The sequence below is a fragment of the Symphalangus syndactylus genome, chromosome 6, assembly GCF_028878055.3.
Source record: "Symphalangus syndactylus isolate Jambi chromosome 6, NHGRI_mSymSyn1-v2.1_pri, whole genome shotgun sequence".
In the NCBI taxonomy this organism is placed as follows: domain Eukaryota; kingdom Metazoa; phylum Chordata; class Mammalia; order Primates; family Hylobatidae; genus Symphalangus; species Symphalangus syndactylus.
In genome coordinates this window covers 63086640-63102599 of record NC_072428.2, presented here as the reverse complement: position 1 = coordinate 63102599, position 15960 = coordinate 63086640, and the positions used below count along the sequence as shown (strand labels likewise).

The window sequence follows — 15960 nt, the reverse complement described above, 5'->3', positions numbered from 1 at the left end:
AGACCTGCAGCTGAGGGTCTTGTCTGGTAGAAGGAAAATTAACAAACAGAAAGGACATCCACACCAAAAACCCATCTGTACATCATCATCATCGAAGACAAAAAGTAGACAAAACCACAAAGATGGGGAAAAAACAGACCAAAAAAACTGGAAACTCTAAAAAACAGAGCACCTCTCCTCCTCCAAAGGAACGCAGTTCCTCATCAGCAACGGAACAAAGCTGGATGGAGGATGACTTTGATGAGTTGAGAGAAGAAGGCTTCAGACGATCAAACTACTCTGAGCTACGAGAGGAAATTCAAAACAATAGCAAAGAAGTTACAAACTTTGAAAAAAAATTAGAAGAATGGATAACTAGAATAACCAATGGAGAGAAGGGCTTCAAGGAGATGATGGAGCTGAAAGCCAAGTTTCGAGAACTACGCGAAGAATGCAGAAGCCTCAGTAGCAGATGCGATCAACTGGAAGAAAGGGTATCGCTGATAGAAGATGAAATGAATGAAATGAAGAGAGAAGGGAAGTTTAGAGAAAAAAGAATAAAAAGAAATGAACAAAGCCTCCAAGAAATTTGGGACTATGTGAAAAGACCAAACCTACGTCTGATTGGTGTACCTGAAAATGATGGGGAGAATGGAACCAAGTTGGAAAACACTCTGCAAGATATTATCCAGGAGAACTTCCCCAGTCTAGCAAGGCAGGCCAGCATTCAGATTCAGGAAATACAGAGAACGCCACAAAGATACTCCTCGAGAAGGGCAACTCCAAGACACATAATTGTCAGATTCACCAAAGTTGAAATGAAGGAAAAATGTTAAGGGCAGCCAGAGAGAAAGGTTGGGTTACCCACAAAGGGAAGCCCATCAGACTAACAGCTGATCTCTCAGCAGAAACTCTACAAGCCAGAAGAGAGTGGGGGCCGATATTCAACATTCTTAAAGAAAAGAATTTTCAACCCAGAATTTCCTATCCCGCCAAACTAAGCTTCATAAGTGAAGGAGAAATAAAATACTTTACAGACAAGCAAACGCTGAGTGATTTTGTCACCACCAGGCCTGCCCTAAAAGAGCTCCTGAAGGAAGCACTAAACATGGAAAGGAACAACCGGTACCAGCCCCTGCAAAAACATGCCAAATTGTAAAGACCATCGAGGCTAGGAAGAAACTATAGCAACTAATGAGCAAAATAACCAACTAACATCATAATGACAGGATCAGATTCACACATAACAATATTCACGTTAAATGTAAATGGGCTAAATGCTCCAATCAAAAGACACAGACTGGCAAACTGGATAAGGAGTCAGGACCCATCAGTGTGCTGTATTCAGGAAACCCATCTCACGTGCAGAGACACACATAGACGCAAAATAAAGGGATGGAGGAAGATCTATCAAGCAACTGGAAAACAAAAAAAGGCAGGGGTTGCAATCCTAGTCTCTGATAAAATAGACTTTAAACCAACAAAGATCAAAAGAGACAAAGAAGGCCATTACATAATGGTAAAGGGATGAATTCAACAAGAAGAGCTAACTATCCTAAATATATATGCACCCAACACGGGAGCACCCAGATTCATAAAGCAAGTCCTCAGTGACCTACAAAGGGACTTAAACTCCCACACAATAATAATGGGAGATTTTAACACCCCACTGTCAGCATTAGACAGATCAAGGAGACAGAAAGTTAACAAGGATATCCAGGAATTGAACTCAGCTCTACATAAAGTGGACCTAATAGACATCTACAGAACTCTCCACCCCAAATCAACAGAATATACATTTTTTTCAGCACCACACCACACCCATTCCAAAATTGACCACATAGTTGGAAGTAAAGCTCTTCTCAGCAAATGTAAAAGAACAGAGATTATAACAAACTGTCTCTCAGACCACAGTGCAATCAAACTAGAACTCAGGATTAAGAAACTCACTCAAAACCGCTCAACTACATGGAAACTGAACAACCTGCTCCTGAATGACTATTGGGTACATAATGAAATGAAGGCAGAAATAAAGATGTTCTTTGAAACCAACGAGAACAAAGACACAACATACCAGAATCTCTGGGACACGTTCAAAGCAGTGTGTAGAGGGAAATTTATAGCACTAAATGCCCACAAGAGAAAGCAGGAAAGATCCAAAATTGACACCCTAACATCACAATTAAAAGAACTAGAAAAGCAAGAGCAAACACATTCAAAAGCTAGCAGAAGGCTAGAAATAACTAAAATCAGAGCAGAACTGAAGGAAATAGAGACACAAAAAACCCTTCAAAAAATTAATGAATCCAGGAGCTGGTTTTTTGAAAAGATCAACAAAATTGATGGACCGCTAGCAAGACTAATAAAGAAGAAAAGAGAGAAGAATCAAATAGATGCAATAAAAAACGAAAAAGGAGATATCACCACCGATCCCACAGAAATACAATCTACCATCAGAGAATACTACAAACACCTCTATGCAAATAAACTAGAAAATCTAGAAGAAATGGATAAATTCCTCGACAAATACACCCTCCCAAGACTAAACCAGGAAGAAGTTGAATCTCTGAATAGACCAATAACAGGTTCTGAAATTGTGGCAATAATCAATAGCTTACCAACCAAAAAGAGTCCAGGACCTGATGGATTCACAGCTGAATTCTACCAGAGGTACAAGGAGGAACTGGTACCATTCCTTCTGAAACTATTCCAATCGATAGAAAAAGAGGGAATCCTCCCTAACACATTTTATGAAGCCAGCATCGTCCTGATACCAAAACCTGGCAGAGACATAACCAAAAAAGAGAATTTCAGACCAATATCCTTGATGAACATTGATGCAAAAATCCTCAATAAAATACTGGCAAACCGAATCCAGCAGCACATCAAAAAGCTTATCCACCATGATCAAGTGGGCTTCATCCCTAGGATGCAAGGCTGGTTCAACATACACAAATCAATAAATGTAATCCAGCATATAAACAGAACCAAAGACAAAAACCACATGATTATCTCAATAGATGCAGAAAAGGCCTTTGACAAAATTCAACAACCCTTCATGCTAAAAACTCTCAATAAATTAGGTATTGATGGAACGTATCTCAAAATAATAAGAGCTATCTACGACAAAACCACAGCCAATATCATACTGAATGGGCAAAAACTGGAAGCATTCCCTCTGAAAACTGGCACAAGACAGGGATGCCCTCTCTCACCACTCCTATTCAACATAGTGCTGGAAGTTCTGGCCAGAGCAATCAGTCAGGAGAAGGAAATAAAGGGTATTCAATTAGGAAAAGAGGAAGTCAAATTGTCCCTGTTTGCAGATGACATGATTGTATATCTAGAAAACCCCATCGTCTCAGCCCAAAATCTCCTTAAGCTGATTAGCAACTTCAGCAAAGTCTCAGGATACAAAATTAATGTACAAAAATCACAAGCATTCTTGTACACCAATAACAGACAAACAGCCAAATCATGAGTGAACTCCCATTCACAATTGCTTCAAAGAGAATAAAATACCTAGGAATCCAACTTACAAGGGATGTGAAGGACCTCTTCAAGGAGAACTACAAACCACTGCTCAATGAAATAAAAGAGGATACAAACAAATGGAAGAACATTCCATGCTCATGGGTTGGAAGAATCAATATCGTGAAAATGGCCATACTGCCCAAGGTAATTTATAGATTCAATGCCATCCCCATCAAGCTACCAATGACTTTCTTCACAGAATTGGAAAAAACTACTTTAAAGTTCATATGGAACCAAAAAAGAGCCCGCATCGCCAAGTCAATCCTAAGCCAAAAGAACAAAGCTGGAGGCATCACGCTACCTGACTTTAAACTATACTACAAGGCTACAGTAACCAAAACAGCATGGTACTGGTACCACAACAGAGACATAGATCAATGAAACAGAACAGAGCCCTCAGAAATGATGCCGCATAGCTACAACTATCTGATCTTTGAGAAACCTGACAAAAACAAGAAATGGGGAAAGGATTCCCTATTTAATAAATGGTGCTGGGAAAACTGGCTAGCCATATGTAGAAAGCTGCAACTGGATCCCTTCCTTACACCTTATACAAAAATTAATTCAAGATGGATTAAAGACTTATATGTTAGACCTAAAACCATTAAAATCCTACAAGAAAACCTAGGCAATACCATTCAGGACACAGGCGTGGGCAAGGACTTCATGTCTAAAACACCAAAAGCAATGGCAACAAAAGCCAAAATCGACAAATGGGATCTCATTAAACTAAAGAGCTTCTGCACAGCAAAAGAAACTATCATCAGAGTGAACAGGCAACCTACAGAATGGGAGAAAATTTTTGCAACCTACTCATCTGACAAAGGGCTAATATCCAGAATCTACAATGAACTCAAACAAATTTACAAGAAAAAAACAAACAACCCCATCAAAAAGTGGGCAGAGGACATGAACAGACACTTCTCAAAAGAAGACATTTATGCAGCCAAAAAACACATGAAGAAATGCTCCTCATCACTGGCCATCAGAGAAATGCAAATCAAAACCACAGTGAGATAGCATCTCACACCAGTTAGAATGGCCATCATTAAAAAATCGGGAAACAACAGGTTCTGGAGAGTATGTGGAGAAATAGGAACAGTTTTACACTGTTGGTGGGACTGTAAACTAGTTCAACCATTGTGGAAGTCAGTGTGGCGATTCCTCAGGGATCTCGAACTAGAAATACCATTTGACCCAGCCATCCCATTACTGGGTATATACCCAAAGGACTATAAATCATGCTGCTATAAAGACACATGCACACGTATGTTTATTGCGGCACTATTCACAATAGCAAAGAGTTGGAACCAACCCAAATGTCCAACGATGATAGACTGGATTAAGAATATGTGGCACATATACACCATGGAATACTATGCAGCCATAAAAAATGATGAGTTCGTGTCCTTTGTAGGGACATGGATGAAACTGGAAAACATCATTCTCAGTAAACTATCGCAAGGACAAAAAACCAAACACCGCATGTTCTCACTCATAGGTGGGAATTGAACAATGAGAACTCATGGACACAGGAAGGGGAACATCACGCTCCGGGGACTGTTGTGGGGTGGGGGGAGGGGGGAGGGACAGCATTAGGAGATACACCTAATGCTAAATGACGAGTTAATGGGTGCAGGAAATCAACATGGCACATGGATACATATGTAACAAACCTGCACATTGTGCACATGTACCCTAAAACCCTAAAGTATAATTTAAAAAAAAAAAAAAAAAAAAAAAAAAAAAAAGGGAATATGAGTATGAGGAATAGCAACCTTGAAATAAATTTTCTATTGTTTTGTTTTCGGGATAGGGGAATAAAAATTTTTATGTCATTCAATCAAAGAAAGATCAAGAAGAGGGTGATGCTTAAATTGTGAGAGGGTGATTTCTAGAAAGTGGTTTTAGAGATTGTGGGAGAAAATGAGAATTTAGACGACACATGTAGAACGGAAGTTTAGAAAGAAGGAAGGGTACATGCCTTTTTTTGATAAATAGAAGAAGCAATTGGAGGTTAAGGAAAATACTTTTTGAAGTGAAAGTGAAGAGTGCTGATAGTAGTAATAAAATTATTGTATTATACTTTGAAGTTTTGAATGAATATTTATTATGAGTCAGCTGCCTGAGAATGAAGCCAGCGAAGAGGAAGCAGAGCAAAGAAAGAGACAGTGCCTGAGTTCAATGACATTTATTGGATAGTTTCTGGATGTTAGCTGCCCTTGTGGGCTTCCCAGTTATAAGACAAGGCATCCTATAGTTTGCTTAAGATAGTTTGAATTGGATGTCGGTAGCTTGCAACATGACCTCCTCTACTGCAACCACAGTTGTCTCCTTTCTAATTAACCTAATTTTACCTATGGCCATAGCCATGTTATACACTACAACCTCAAAGAATACTTCTCAAACTGAAATTCTAAGGTTTCCATCCTTTAGTATCTTCTGTCTCTCAAGATTAATTCTTCCAATGCCCTCACTCTAATATAATCTTATTGTCCAGAGATTTCCATCTTGTTGAGTACAATCCATTTCCTTTATATACCACCTTTATGTACCACCCTCTCATTTTTTTTAAAAAAAATATTTTAAGTTCTGGGATACATGTGCAGAATGTGCAGACTTGTTACATAGATACAATTGTGCCATGGTGGTTTGCTGCACCCATCAACCTGTCATCTACATTAGGTATTTCTCCTAATGTGATCCCTTCCCTTGCCCCCCACCCCCCGACAGGCCCGTGTATATGGTGTTCTCCTCCCTGTGCCCATATGTTCTCATTGTTAAACTCCCACTTATGAGTGAGAACATGTGGTGTTTGGTTTTCTGTACCTGTGTTAGTTTGCTGAGAACGATGGTTTCCAGCTTCATCCATATCCCTGCAAAGGACATGAACTCATTCTTTTTTATGGCTGTAGAGTATTCCATGGTGTATACGTGTCATATTTTCTTTATCCAGTCTATCACTGATAGGCATTTGGTTTGGTTCCAAGTCTTTGCTATTGTGAATAGTGCTGCAGTAAACATACGTGTGCATGTGTCTTTATAGGAGAATGATTTATAATCCTTTGGGTATATACCTAGTAATGGGATTACTGGGTCAAATGGTATTTCTAGTTTAGATCCTTGAGGAATCGCCACACTGTCTCCCACAATGGTTGAACTAATTTACACTCCCACCAACAGTGTAAAGGCATTCCTATTTCTCCACATCCTCTCCAGCATCTGTTGTTTCCTGACTTTTTAATGATCGCCATTCTAACTGGTGTGAGATGGTATCTCGTGGTTTTGATTTGCATTTCTCTTATGATCAGTGATGATGAGTTTTTTTTTATATGTTTGTTGGCCACATAAATGTCTTCTTTTAAGAAGTGTCTGTTTGTATCCTTCACCCACTTTTTGATGAGGTTGTTTGTTTTTTTCCTGTAAATTTCTTTAAGCTCCTTGTAGATTCTGGATATTAGCCCTTTGCCAGATGGATAGATTGCAAACAATCCTAATCACTCTCTCACTTTCAAAGCTCCATTCTGAGCAATTTAGATTTCATGGTCCAACATAGTAAGTTATTCCTTACAAATATTTTTGTTTCCCTTGCTCTTCTCTTCAGCCCACGTGAAAAACAAACCCTAGCTAAACTCAATTAACTGTCTTCTCCGTGGTGTTCTTTCACTTAAGATTAGAATGCCAAAAAGGGATTGAAAGCTCTACTTGAGAAGGTGAGGCTTGACAACTCTGAGCTTCACAGTGAAGTGACCTGTGTGTCCTAATTGGTTGGGGGAAACTCTGAAGTTCATATTTTCAGGTGGTATCCCATGAGCTAGTCAGATGCATTCTTGCCAGTAGAACATCATCATAGATTCCAGAACTCTGGGCACTGAATGAGGAAAGAAGGCCTGGTTATCAAAATCTAGCATGGGGATTTTCACTTAGTATTTTTGTTGACTGAAATGAAGCCTCAACTCTGCTTGGCTTCTCCCAGTTGGGAGACCTTCTGTTTTACATTTTCAGAAAAAATCCTGGTGATTTTGGGGGATAGGAATAGACAGTTGTCCACCTATGCCAAGCAAGAGAGAAGATAAGGAGTTGTACTTCTCAAACATATTTTCAGACAATTCTCCTGATTTTAGCCCCATTTTTATCTCAATTTCTAGGGATAATAGAGCCACCAATGGTTGATCCTTCTGGGAATCCTCCAAAGTAAATTGGGTCATTTCTAAGTTTAGCCTGCTTTCAACTTAGGTTCTAGTTTTCTCAGGTTTAATGTCAGTACTATCTGGTTTATATAATTTTCACATTTCAAAGTTGATTGCTCTTGTATCTTCTCATGTCTTCTTTATCCTCATAGATTTATGCCTTTAAAAATATTGTTTACCACATTTTGATATAGTTTTAGAAGGGAGCAGAGATAAATGCTTGTTTTCAATCAGGAATCTTATCCAGAAGTGACTGCATTCTTGAAGTATCAGAAATCTTTTCTTCTCTGTACATTTCTCTTTAATTAGTTAATATTAGCCTGACCAAGGTAAGACCTCCTCCATGACTGGTGGGAAACTTGCCCAAGCTCTACAAAAGGGAAGTTTTTGTTCATCCCCACAGAGGAAATATTTCAGAGTATTATTATGCAACTAATTCAATTAAATGTATTATTTTATACTTTTTGACAGTAATGTGCTTGGCAATTTTACATACTTTATTTCATTTTTTTCCTCAAAACCAATGCTATATGTTATTTCATAATGCAAACATTGAAACACTGAGAGGTGTTTACTTTCCCCAAACTACAAAGCTATCGAGTAACTGAGCTAAATACAAAGCTAGTCTTTCTAATTCCAATTCTTTTCACTTGTTTTTATTTTAATGTTTATTTTATTTTCAGGGGTCCATGTGCTGCTTTGTTTCATATGTAAATTTGTGTCGTGAGGGTTTGTTGTTCAGATTATTTCATCATCTAGGTATTAAGCCTAGTAGTACCCATTAGTTATTTTTCCTGATCCTCTCCCTCCTCCTGTCCTCTACCCTCCAATAGGCCCTTTCCCCGCATTTTTTCTTTCTATTTGGACATGATAGATCCGTTTGATGTTCCCTGAAGAAATGTACTTTCTATCATGCACACATGGGCACACATGCACGTGAACATATACATATTCTCATTTTCTGAATGATTTGAGAGTAAATTGGAGAGACATCATGGTTCTTTATTTCTAAATACTTTAGCATGTGTATCCTAAGTACAAGTAAAAACCAAAATATACTTATTTAATTAAGAAGATGTAACAATGATACAACACTATTACATAATCCATAGTACAAATTCAAATTCCATCAATTGTCTCAATAGCATTCTTTTTCGTTTTTATTTTTACTAAGTTCAAGATACAATCTTGTAATGTAGATTCCCTTTAGTTGTCATGTCTTCTTTGTCTCCTTTATTCTGAAACAGTTCCACAAACTTTGTCTTTCTTGACCTTGACAGTTGTGAAGAACATGTGAAAGTTTTTTTTTTTTTGAAAATGTTTTCAATTTGCATTTATATAATATTTTCCAATGTTTAGATTCATGTTATAAACTTTTGGTAGAAATGACAAGATATGATGTTGTATGATTCTCAGTACATCATCTCAGAAGACTAGATGATGTTAGTTTATCCCAATCACATTTATGTTAACATTAATTACTTGATTAAAGTGTTGTCTATCAGATTTCTGCACTATAAAGTTAGCATTATTTTCTTTGTAACTAAAAAAGTACTTTGTGAGGAGATACTTTGACATTATGTAAATAACCATTCCTCAGTAAACTTTCTCTCAATGAGTTTTAGCAGTCATTGATAATTTTTGAAAATCATGTATTTTTTTTTACATACAGTGTTTCACCTTCTACAATATGAGCCTTTCCTTTTTCCTTTCTTTTCTTTCAGTGTAGACTTATGGGTTTTTCCTGTATTCAACTTCTTGGGGAAGTTTCAGCTGTAATTCCTTCAAATACTTTCTCAGTATTCTTTCTCTTCTTTAACTCCAATGAAATGAATATTAGATCTTTTGTTACTGTCTCTTAAGTTCCTCAGATTCCGTTCATACTTTTTTCTCTGTTGATTAGATTACATAATTCTTACTGAATTATAATCAAGTTTACTGGCTCTTTTTACTGTCAATTACATTCTGCTGTGGAGTACATTTAGTGAGTTTTTTTCTTTAATTTCAGTTATTGGATTTTTCAGCTCTTGTATTTTAATTTTTGTCTTCATATGTTTTTAGTTGCTGAAACGTTCTCTTCTAACATTTGTTTCAAAAACATTTGAAATCGCTCATTTGGTTTTTATAAGGGCTCCTTTAAAATCTTTTGATGATAATTGCCATATCTGAGTCATCTTGACTTTGGCATCTGCTGAGTGTCTTTTCCTATGAGAGTTTAACCTTTCAAGGTTGAGTAATTTTTAATGAATCCTGGACATTTTAAATATTATGTCAAGAGTCTGGGTCTTAATTTAAATGCTGTGGAAAATGTTGATGTTTTTGTTTTAGCAGGCAATTTATCCAGTTAGGTTCATGCTGCATTTTCCAAACCTGCTTCTGTATGCTGGGATTCCAAAGTCAAACTGCAAAGCCTTTATGGAGCACTTCACATCTGTTTCCAAGTGCACCACCCAGTGGACAGTCTGGATCCTGGGCAGTAGTTTACCTATAGTTTAGTTCACCTATAGTTTAGTTCTCAAACTTTTAGGTATGTTAGTTAGGTTCCTATCATGGCATGGGTGAGCCCAGAGCTCATAAACAACTTTATGAGGCCACTTGTCCAAGCTCCTCTGTCTTTGTAATCTCCCTAGTACTGTGATTCCCAGGTGCTCTCTTTTACAGCGTGGTCCCATCCTGTTGGAACTGCTTCCTCACTAAAGGGAGAGGAAAACTAGACTGCCTCAGAGTTTTGGCTCCTGTGGTCTTCCATTATGGGTGGCTGTCTTCCACTCTTACTCGCATCCCCATGGGATTACTTGGGAGTTGGAGTATGAGAAATGGAGGGAAAAAAGAAGAAAATAGGGTGATTTCTGCACTCTTTCTGTGTGTATGAGAATTTCCTTCTAGGTCCTCCTTCCAGAACAGGAGGGATTTCCCTAAAACTCTTTCTGTAGTTCAGTACTTACTTCAGAGTTTGAAGCTGTGTTACATTCAGGCCAGATAACTCTGGAGGAAAACTTCGCAAATGTGCTTTTTCCATCTTGCATGGACCAAACCTCCTGTTTCCTTTGATATGTGCTACTGGAAGGAGTTTAAGAAGGTTGGGGTTCATAGTAGGAAGAATAGACAGCACAGAGAGTCCAGGGTCAAGAGGTAAGGCTGAGAGGCAGTTAGCAACCTGGGTGGAGACTTATAAACCATAAGGAATAGGGCTTCTTAGATGTGGCTCTTGGTTTTGAGTCTCCTATAATATTTTTAAAAATTCAAAAAAAAGTTTACAGTTACATTGTATTTTAAATTTTTTTACTGGCAAAATGGTGATCTTATGGTAAAAAACAAGTAGCAATAGTCTCATGTGATGATTTTAAGAAATATGAGACCATATACAGATGTGCACAGTGGGCCAAATAGCTTTCTTTTTTTTAAATTTTAAGTTCAGGGATACATGTGCAGAATGTGCAGGTTTGTTACATTGGTATACATGTGCCATGGTGGTTTGCTGAACCTATCAACCCATCATCTAGGTTTTAAGCCCTGCATGCATTAGGTATTTGTCCTAATGTTCTCCCTTCCCTTGCCCCTCACCCCCGACAGGTCTTGGTGTGTGATGTTTCCCTCCCTGTGTCCATGTGTTCTCATTGTTCAACTCCCACTTATGAGTTGGAACCATAACATAAAAAACCATAACATAAAAAAAAATAACATAACATAAAACCAAAACATGCAGTGTTTGGTTTTCTGTTCCTGTGTTAGTTTGCTGAGAATGATGGCTTCCAGCTTCATCCATGTCCCTGCAAAGGACATGAACTCATCCTTTTTTATGGCTGCATAGTATTCCATGATATATATATGTCACATTTTCTTTATCCAGTCTATCATTGATGGGCATTTGGGTTGGTTCCAAGTCTTTGCTATTGTAAATAGTGCTGCAATAAACATGTGTGCATATATCTTTATAGTAGAATGATTTATAATCCTTTGGGTATATACCCAGTAGTGAGATTGCTGTGTCAAGTGGTATTTCTGGTTCTAGATCCTTGAGGAATCGCCACACTGTCTTCCACAATGGTTGAACTAATTTACACTCCCACCAACAGTGTAAAAGCATTCTTATTTCTCCACAGCCTCACCAGCATCTGTTGTTTTCTGACATTAAATAATTGCCATTCTAACTGGCATGAGATGGTATATCCTTGTGGTTTTGATTTTCATTTCTCTAATGATCAGTGATGATGAGCTTTTTTTCCATATGTTTGTTTGGCCAAATAGCTTTCTCACCTGGACTCTCTCTTGCTGTGCTTGGTCCATCTAACATAATTGAGTGCTGTATCTGGAAACTAGTGGAAACTATTGAAAGATTTTAGTCAGTGCATTGGTACTAAGAAAGAGTATTTTGTTGGCACGTGGGAGGATACATGGAGAGAGAAAAAATAGATGTGGAAACATCAGGTAGCAGGCTATTAGTGTAATCTAGACAGTGATACGCAGTATAATGCCCCTCAAAGATATCCAAGTCCTAATCCCTGGAAATTGTGAGTATTTTACATAGCGAAAGGGACATTGTAGTTGTGATTAAGTTAAGGACTTTGGAATGTGGAGATTAACTTGGATTATTTTCGTGGCACAATCTAATCATATGAGCCCTTAAAAATAGAGAATCTTTGTTAGCTGTGGTCAGAGAAAGATACAGGAAAACAAATCTGGGCCAGATGCTATACTGGTGGCTTTGAAGACTGATGAAGGGGACCATGAGCCAAAAAATGCTGGTCGTCTCTAGTGGAAGAGGCAAACAAAACAAAACAAGACAAAACAAAACGAAAACAAAACAACAACAACAACAAAAACCCCACACCCAGATTTACTCCTAGAACCTACAGAAAGAAACACATCCCTTCTGATTCCTTGATTCTAGCTCAATAAAAACCTGTCAGGCTTCTGACCTACAAAATTGTAAGAAAATAAATTTGTGTTGTTTTATGCCACTAAGTTGATAGTAATTTGTTATGGTAGCAATAGAAAACTGTGTATAAGTGCACATTGATAGTGAACTGAACAAGTCTATTAGCACTCAAATGGGGAAAAGCAGACATATTTGGGAGGTAGAATTGATGGGACTTGGTGATATAAAATGTGTAAGAAGTGGAGAGAGGGCAATGAGTAGTGGGAAGATTCCAAGGTTTTTATTATATTTTTGGCTTGAGCAATATTTTGGTACTGAGAAGTGAGATAGTACTGTAATGAGTACCTACAAATATGGATGTGACTTTGGAACCTGGGTAATGAGTAGAGGCTGGGAGAGTTTTTAGGTACATATTTGAAAACTAGATTACCTTGATGGTGGTGGTATTCACTGTGATTTGCGATGCAAGAAGTAGTTTAGTTTGACAAATGCTGAGTTTGAGGCACCTGAGGTCATTCTGTTGGAAGAGGCAGTTGAATCAATTAGATATATAGATAGATACCTCAGCAAAGAGTTTATAGGTATAGGGTTATAGTTTTGGGAATGATCAATCTATAAATAGAACTAAAGTGAATTTCAGTGAGCTGCAGCAAGGGGAGACATTCTGTACAAACAGAACTGATTTAAATAATTGGCTTTGAAGGATATGAGAGATGTGGTGGAGTTTGGAAAAGGATGTGGGCTGAAGGAAGGTTTTGGGAATGTACTGAATATGTTTAATGCTGATTTCAAGGACTAGTATCAGAGAGGATATAGAAGCAATAGAAGGAGAAGGTGATGAGCTGAATAACATGCTTGCAGAGGTAGAATTGGTTGGAATTGGATACAGAAGGAGAGGCTGGTCTGGTTTATAAAGAGGCTCTTCTCTTCAATTGTAGAAGGCAGAAAGAAGAAAATAATAGCATGAGCTAAGTGTGAATAGATAGTAGACCTTATTAGTGTAAGCATAGCTTTGGAGTCAGGCAGCAGGGGTCAAGGCCACTGAAATTAATAAACTAAATATAGAGTCTGTAGCCTCTTACTAAGTGTTTGATGATTGGCAAGTTATTTGATTGTTGTGTAATTTTCTCATCTATAACATGGTGCTATTAATGTTACCCATCTCATTGGGTTAATGTGCAGATTAACTTATTACTTTATGAAATATGAATACTTGGACAAGTATCTTCTTAGAGGAAGCATGATGTTTGCTGTAGTTATAATGTACTATATTTTTAAGTTTATATTTATTTTTGCCTTTTTATGATAGATTTCCCAATCTAGCCTGTAAGGGTTTGAGGCCATAGAAAAATACTCTTGACTCATACAAAACTGCAAAGATGTAAACACAACTGTATTCTGGTAGTATCCTGGAGCACTGTGTTTAGAGCTTGTTTGAGTTATCTTCACTCTTGGATAAATGATTTGGTATCTATTTGAAAATAGAAAATACATTTAACTTCTACAAAACTAATCGTCAAAACTGTTGGGGTTGGTTTATATGATTTCTCATCTTGTTTCTAAATCTAACATGCTATGATTTTATTTCATGTTTAAGTCTATTGGATTAAAAGGTAAAAATACATAATTGGTAAAATAGAATACAACATTGCATGAACAGATTTCTGCCTTCATTTCCAAACATAGTTATCCCATATTCTTTAACTTTTATGCATATGATTATGCAAAATTCTGAACAGTTCTTTCTTTAGGCTTTGATGCATATTCCACTTTGATATGACTACATTGCTATATATTATTTATTATACTCCTGTATGCTACTTCATGCTGAGTGAAAAGTAGAGGTGAATAAAATGCCTTCTCAACTACACTGAAAAAAGAAAGCAAACAAAACAAGAAGATATAAACAAGCAGTTCAGAAAATTACTTCTATAATAATTGAAGTTGTGCTTTTAATTACTGTATTAGTTCATTATTTAGTAAATATTTTTGTCAGACTTTGTGTTATCTCATTTTGACAGAAGTGGGGAAAGGCCTAATGCTTCAAATATTCCAATTACCATTATAATTTTTAAAATTGTTAAGTGCTGAACAATTCACAATACTCTTCTCTTCCATTATTATATTTTATATCTATCACAATACAATGAGGTAGGGAGCCTTAGGACATTACCTTGAACCTAGTAAGCATTTAATCAATGTTTTCTATGGACTATCGTTAAACATTTTTATTGTTATTTAAAACTGAGATTCAAGGAAATAATGATTCTAGTTTGGGCTCTCTTAATAACCATGTGACAATGAGTTAGTCGGTTAGGGTTTTATTTTGTAGCTGTTGTCAGCTCTCTCTTCTCTAAGTTAGATTGGGGTCCAGTAAACTTTAAGGTTTGCTTTTTTACTGTATTCTGTGAAGTAAACCACACTTACTTAAGAACTGCATTTATCAGATCTTGTTTTGACTGAACATTTGAGTTGGCCTGAATTTTTAGGTTGACCATGTTCTATGGATAGTTTCTGAAATTTATAACTATCTTCACTGCTCTTAGTATTTAACAAATGGTCAGTAAGAGTATTTTGGAAGACAGAATGAGTTGATGATTGGAGAAGATTCAGTGTTTCCTGAAGCAGCTCTTGTCAGTCCATCTTGGAAAACTGGGGCTGAAATTGGATGAATACCCACCCTAGCACTTGATACTTGGAAGTGAAGAAGGTTGATGGAATTCAATGCACATGGTGAATTTAGTTCTCTAAGAAACTTTGAGTTGTTCAGAGAAGTATTTTTGAACTTTGATCACAAAACTCCAGTGTAGAAAGTAGACTGGAATGTAGATATGATCTCAACGTTCCTGAGATCTGGGGCAGAGGACCCTTAGACACCTGCTGAGTGACTGGCTATTTTTGTTTGGCCCCAGGATAGCAATGGCTTTCGTCAATTTCAGCGTAGATAGAAATTTGGATCAATCTGTGCCTTTCTGTAGACTCTAGTTATCTGCCTAAGGTACATGTCACTCCATAACTGTGAACAAGCCTTCACTTAACTGCAATTTTTATTACAAATGCCCATTTACTTGTTTTGCCACCAGTAAAATTTAAGACCTATGATAGCAGTAGACCATGTCTCTCTTGTTTGCTGCTTTTTATGGCACCGTCCACAGTACCTGGAAGTAGGAGTCACTCAGTAGGCATTTGTTGGATAAGTGTAAAATAAGAACATATAATAACTGTAGTCAGGGGTCAAAAAGATTTTAGCATTGAAGGGTGCCTTTATTTATTTAAGTATGAATGGGAAGGTGAAAGCTCAGAGTGGTGATGAGGCTCACCAAAGACGAAAGGACTGTCACGGTCTGTGTTGGCAAAGCAAATAACAATTTTTTTTTA

The 15960-nt window shown here is 37.3% G+C and overlaps 1 long non-coding RNA gene across 2 annotated transcripts in view; it reads left to right on the top strand.

Moving 5' to 3' along the window:
- Positions 1 to 15960, top strand: part of LOC129484684 (uncharacterized) — a 335838-nt gene that overhangs the window by 38386 nt on the left and 281492 nt on the right. The window lies entirely within an intron of this gene.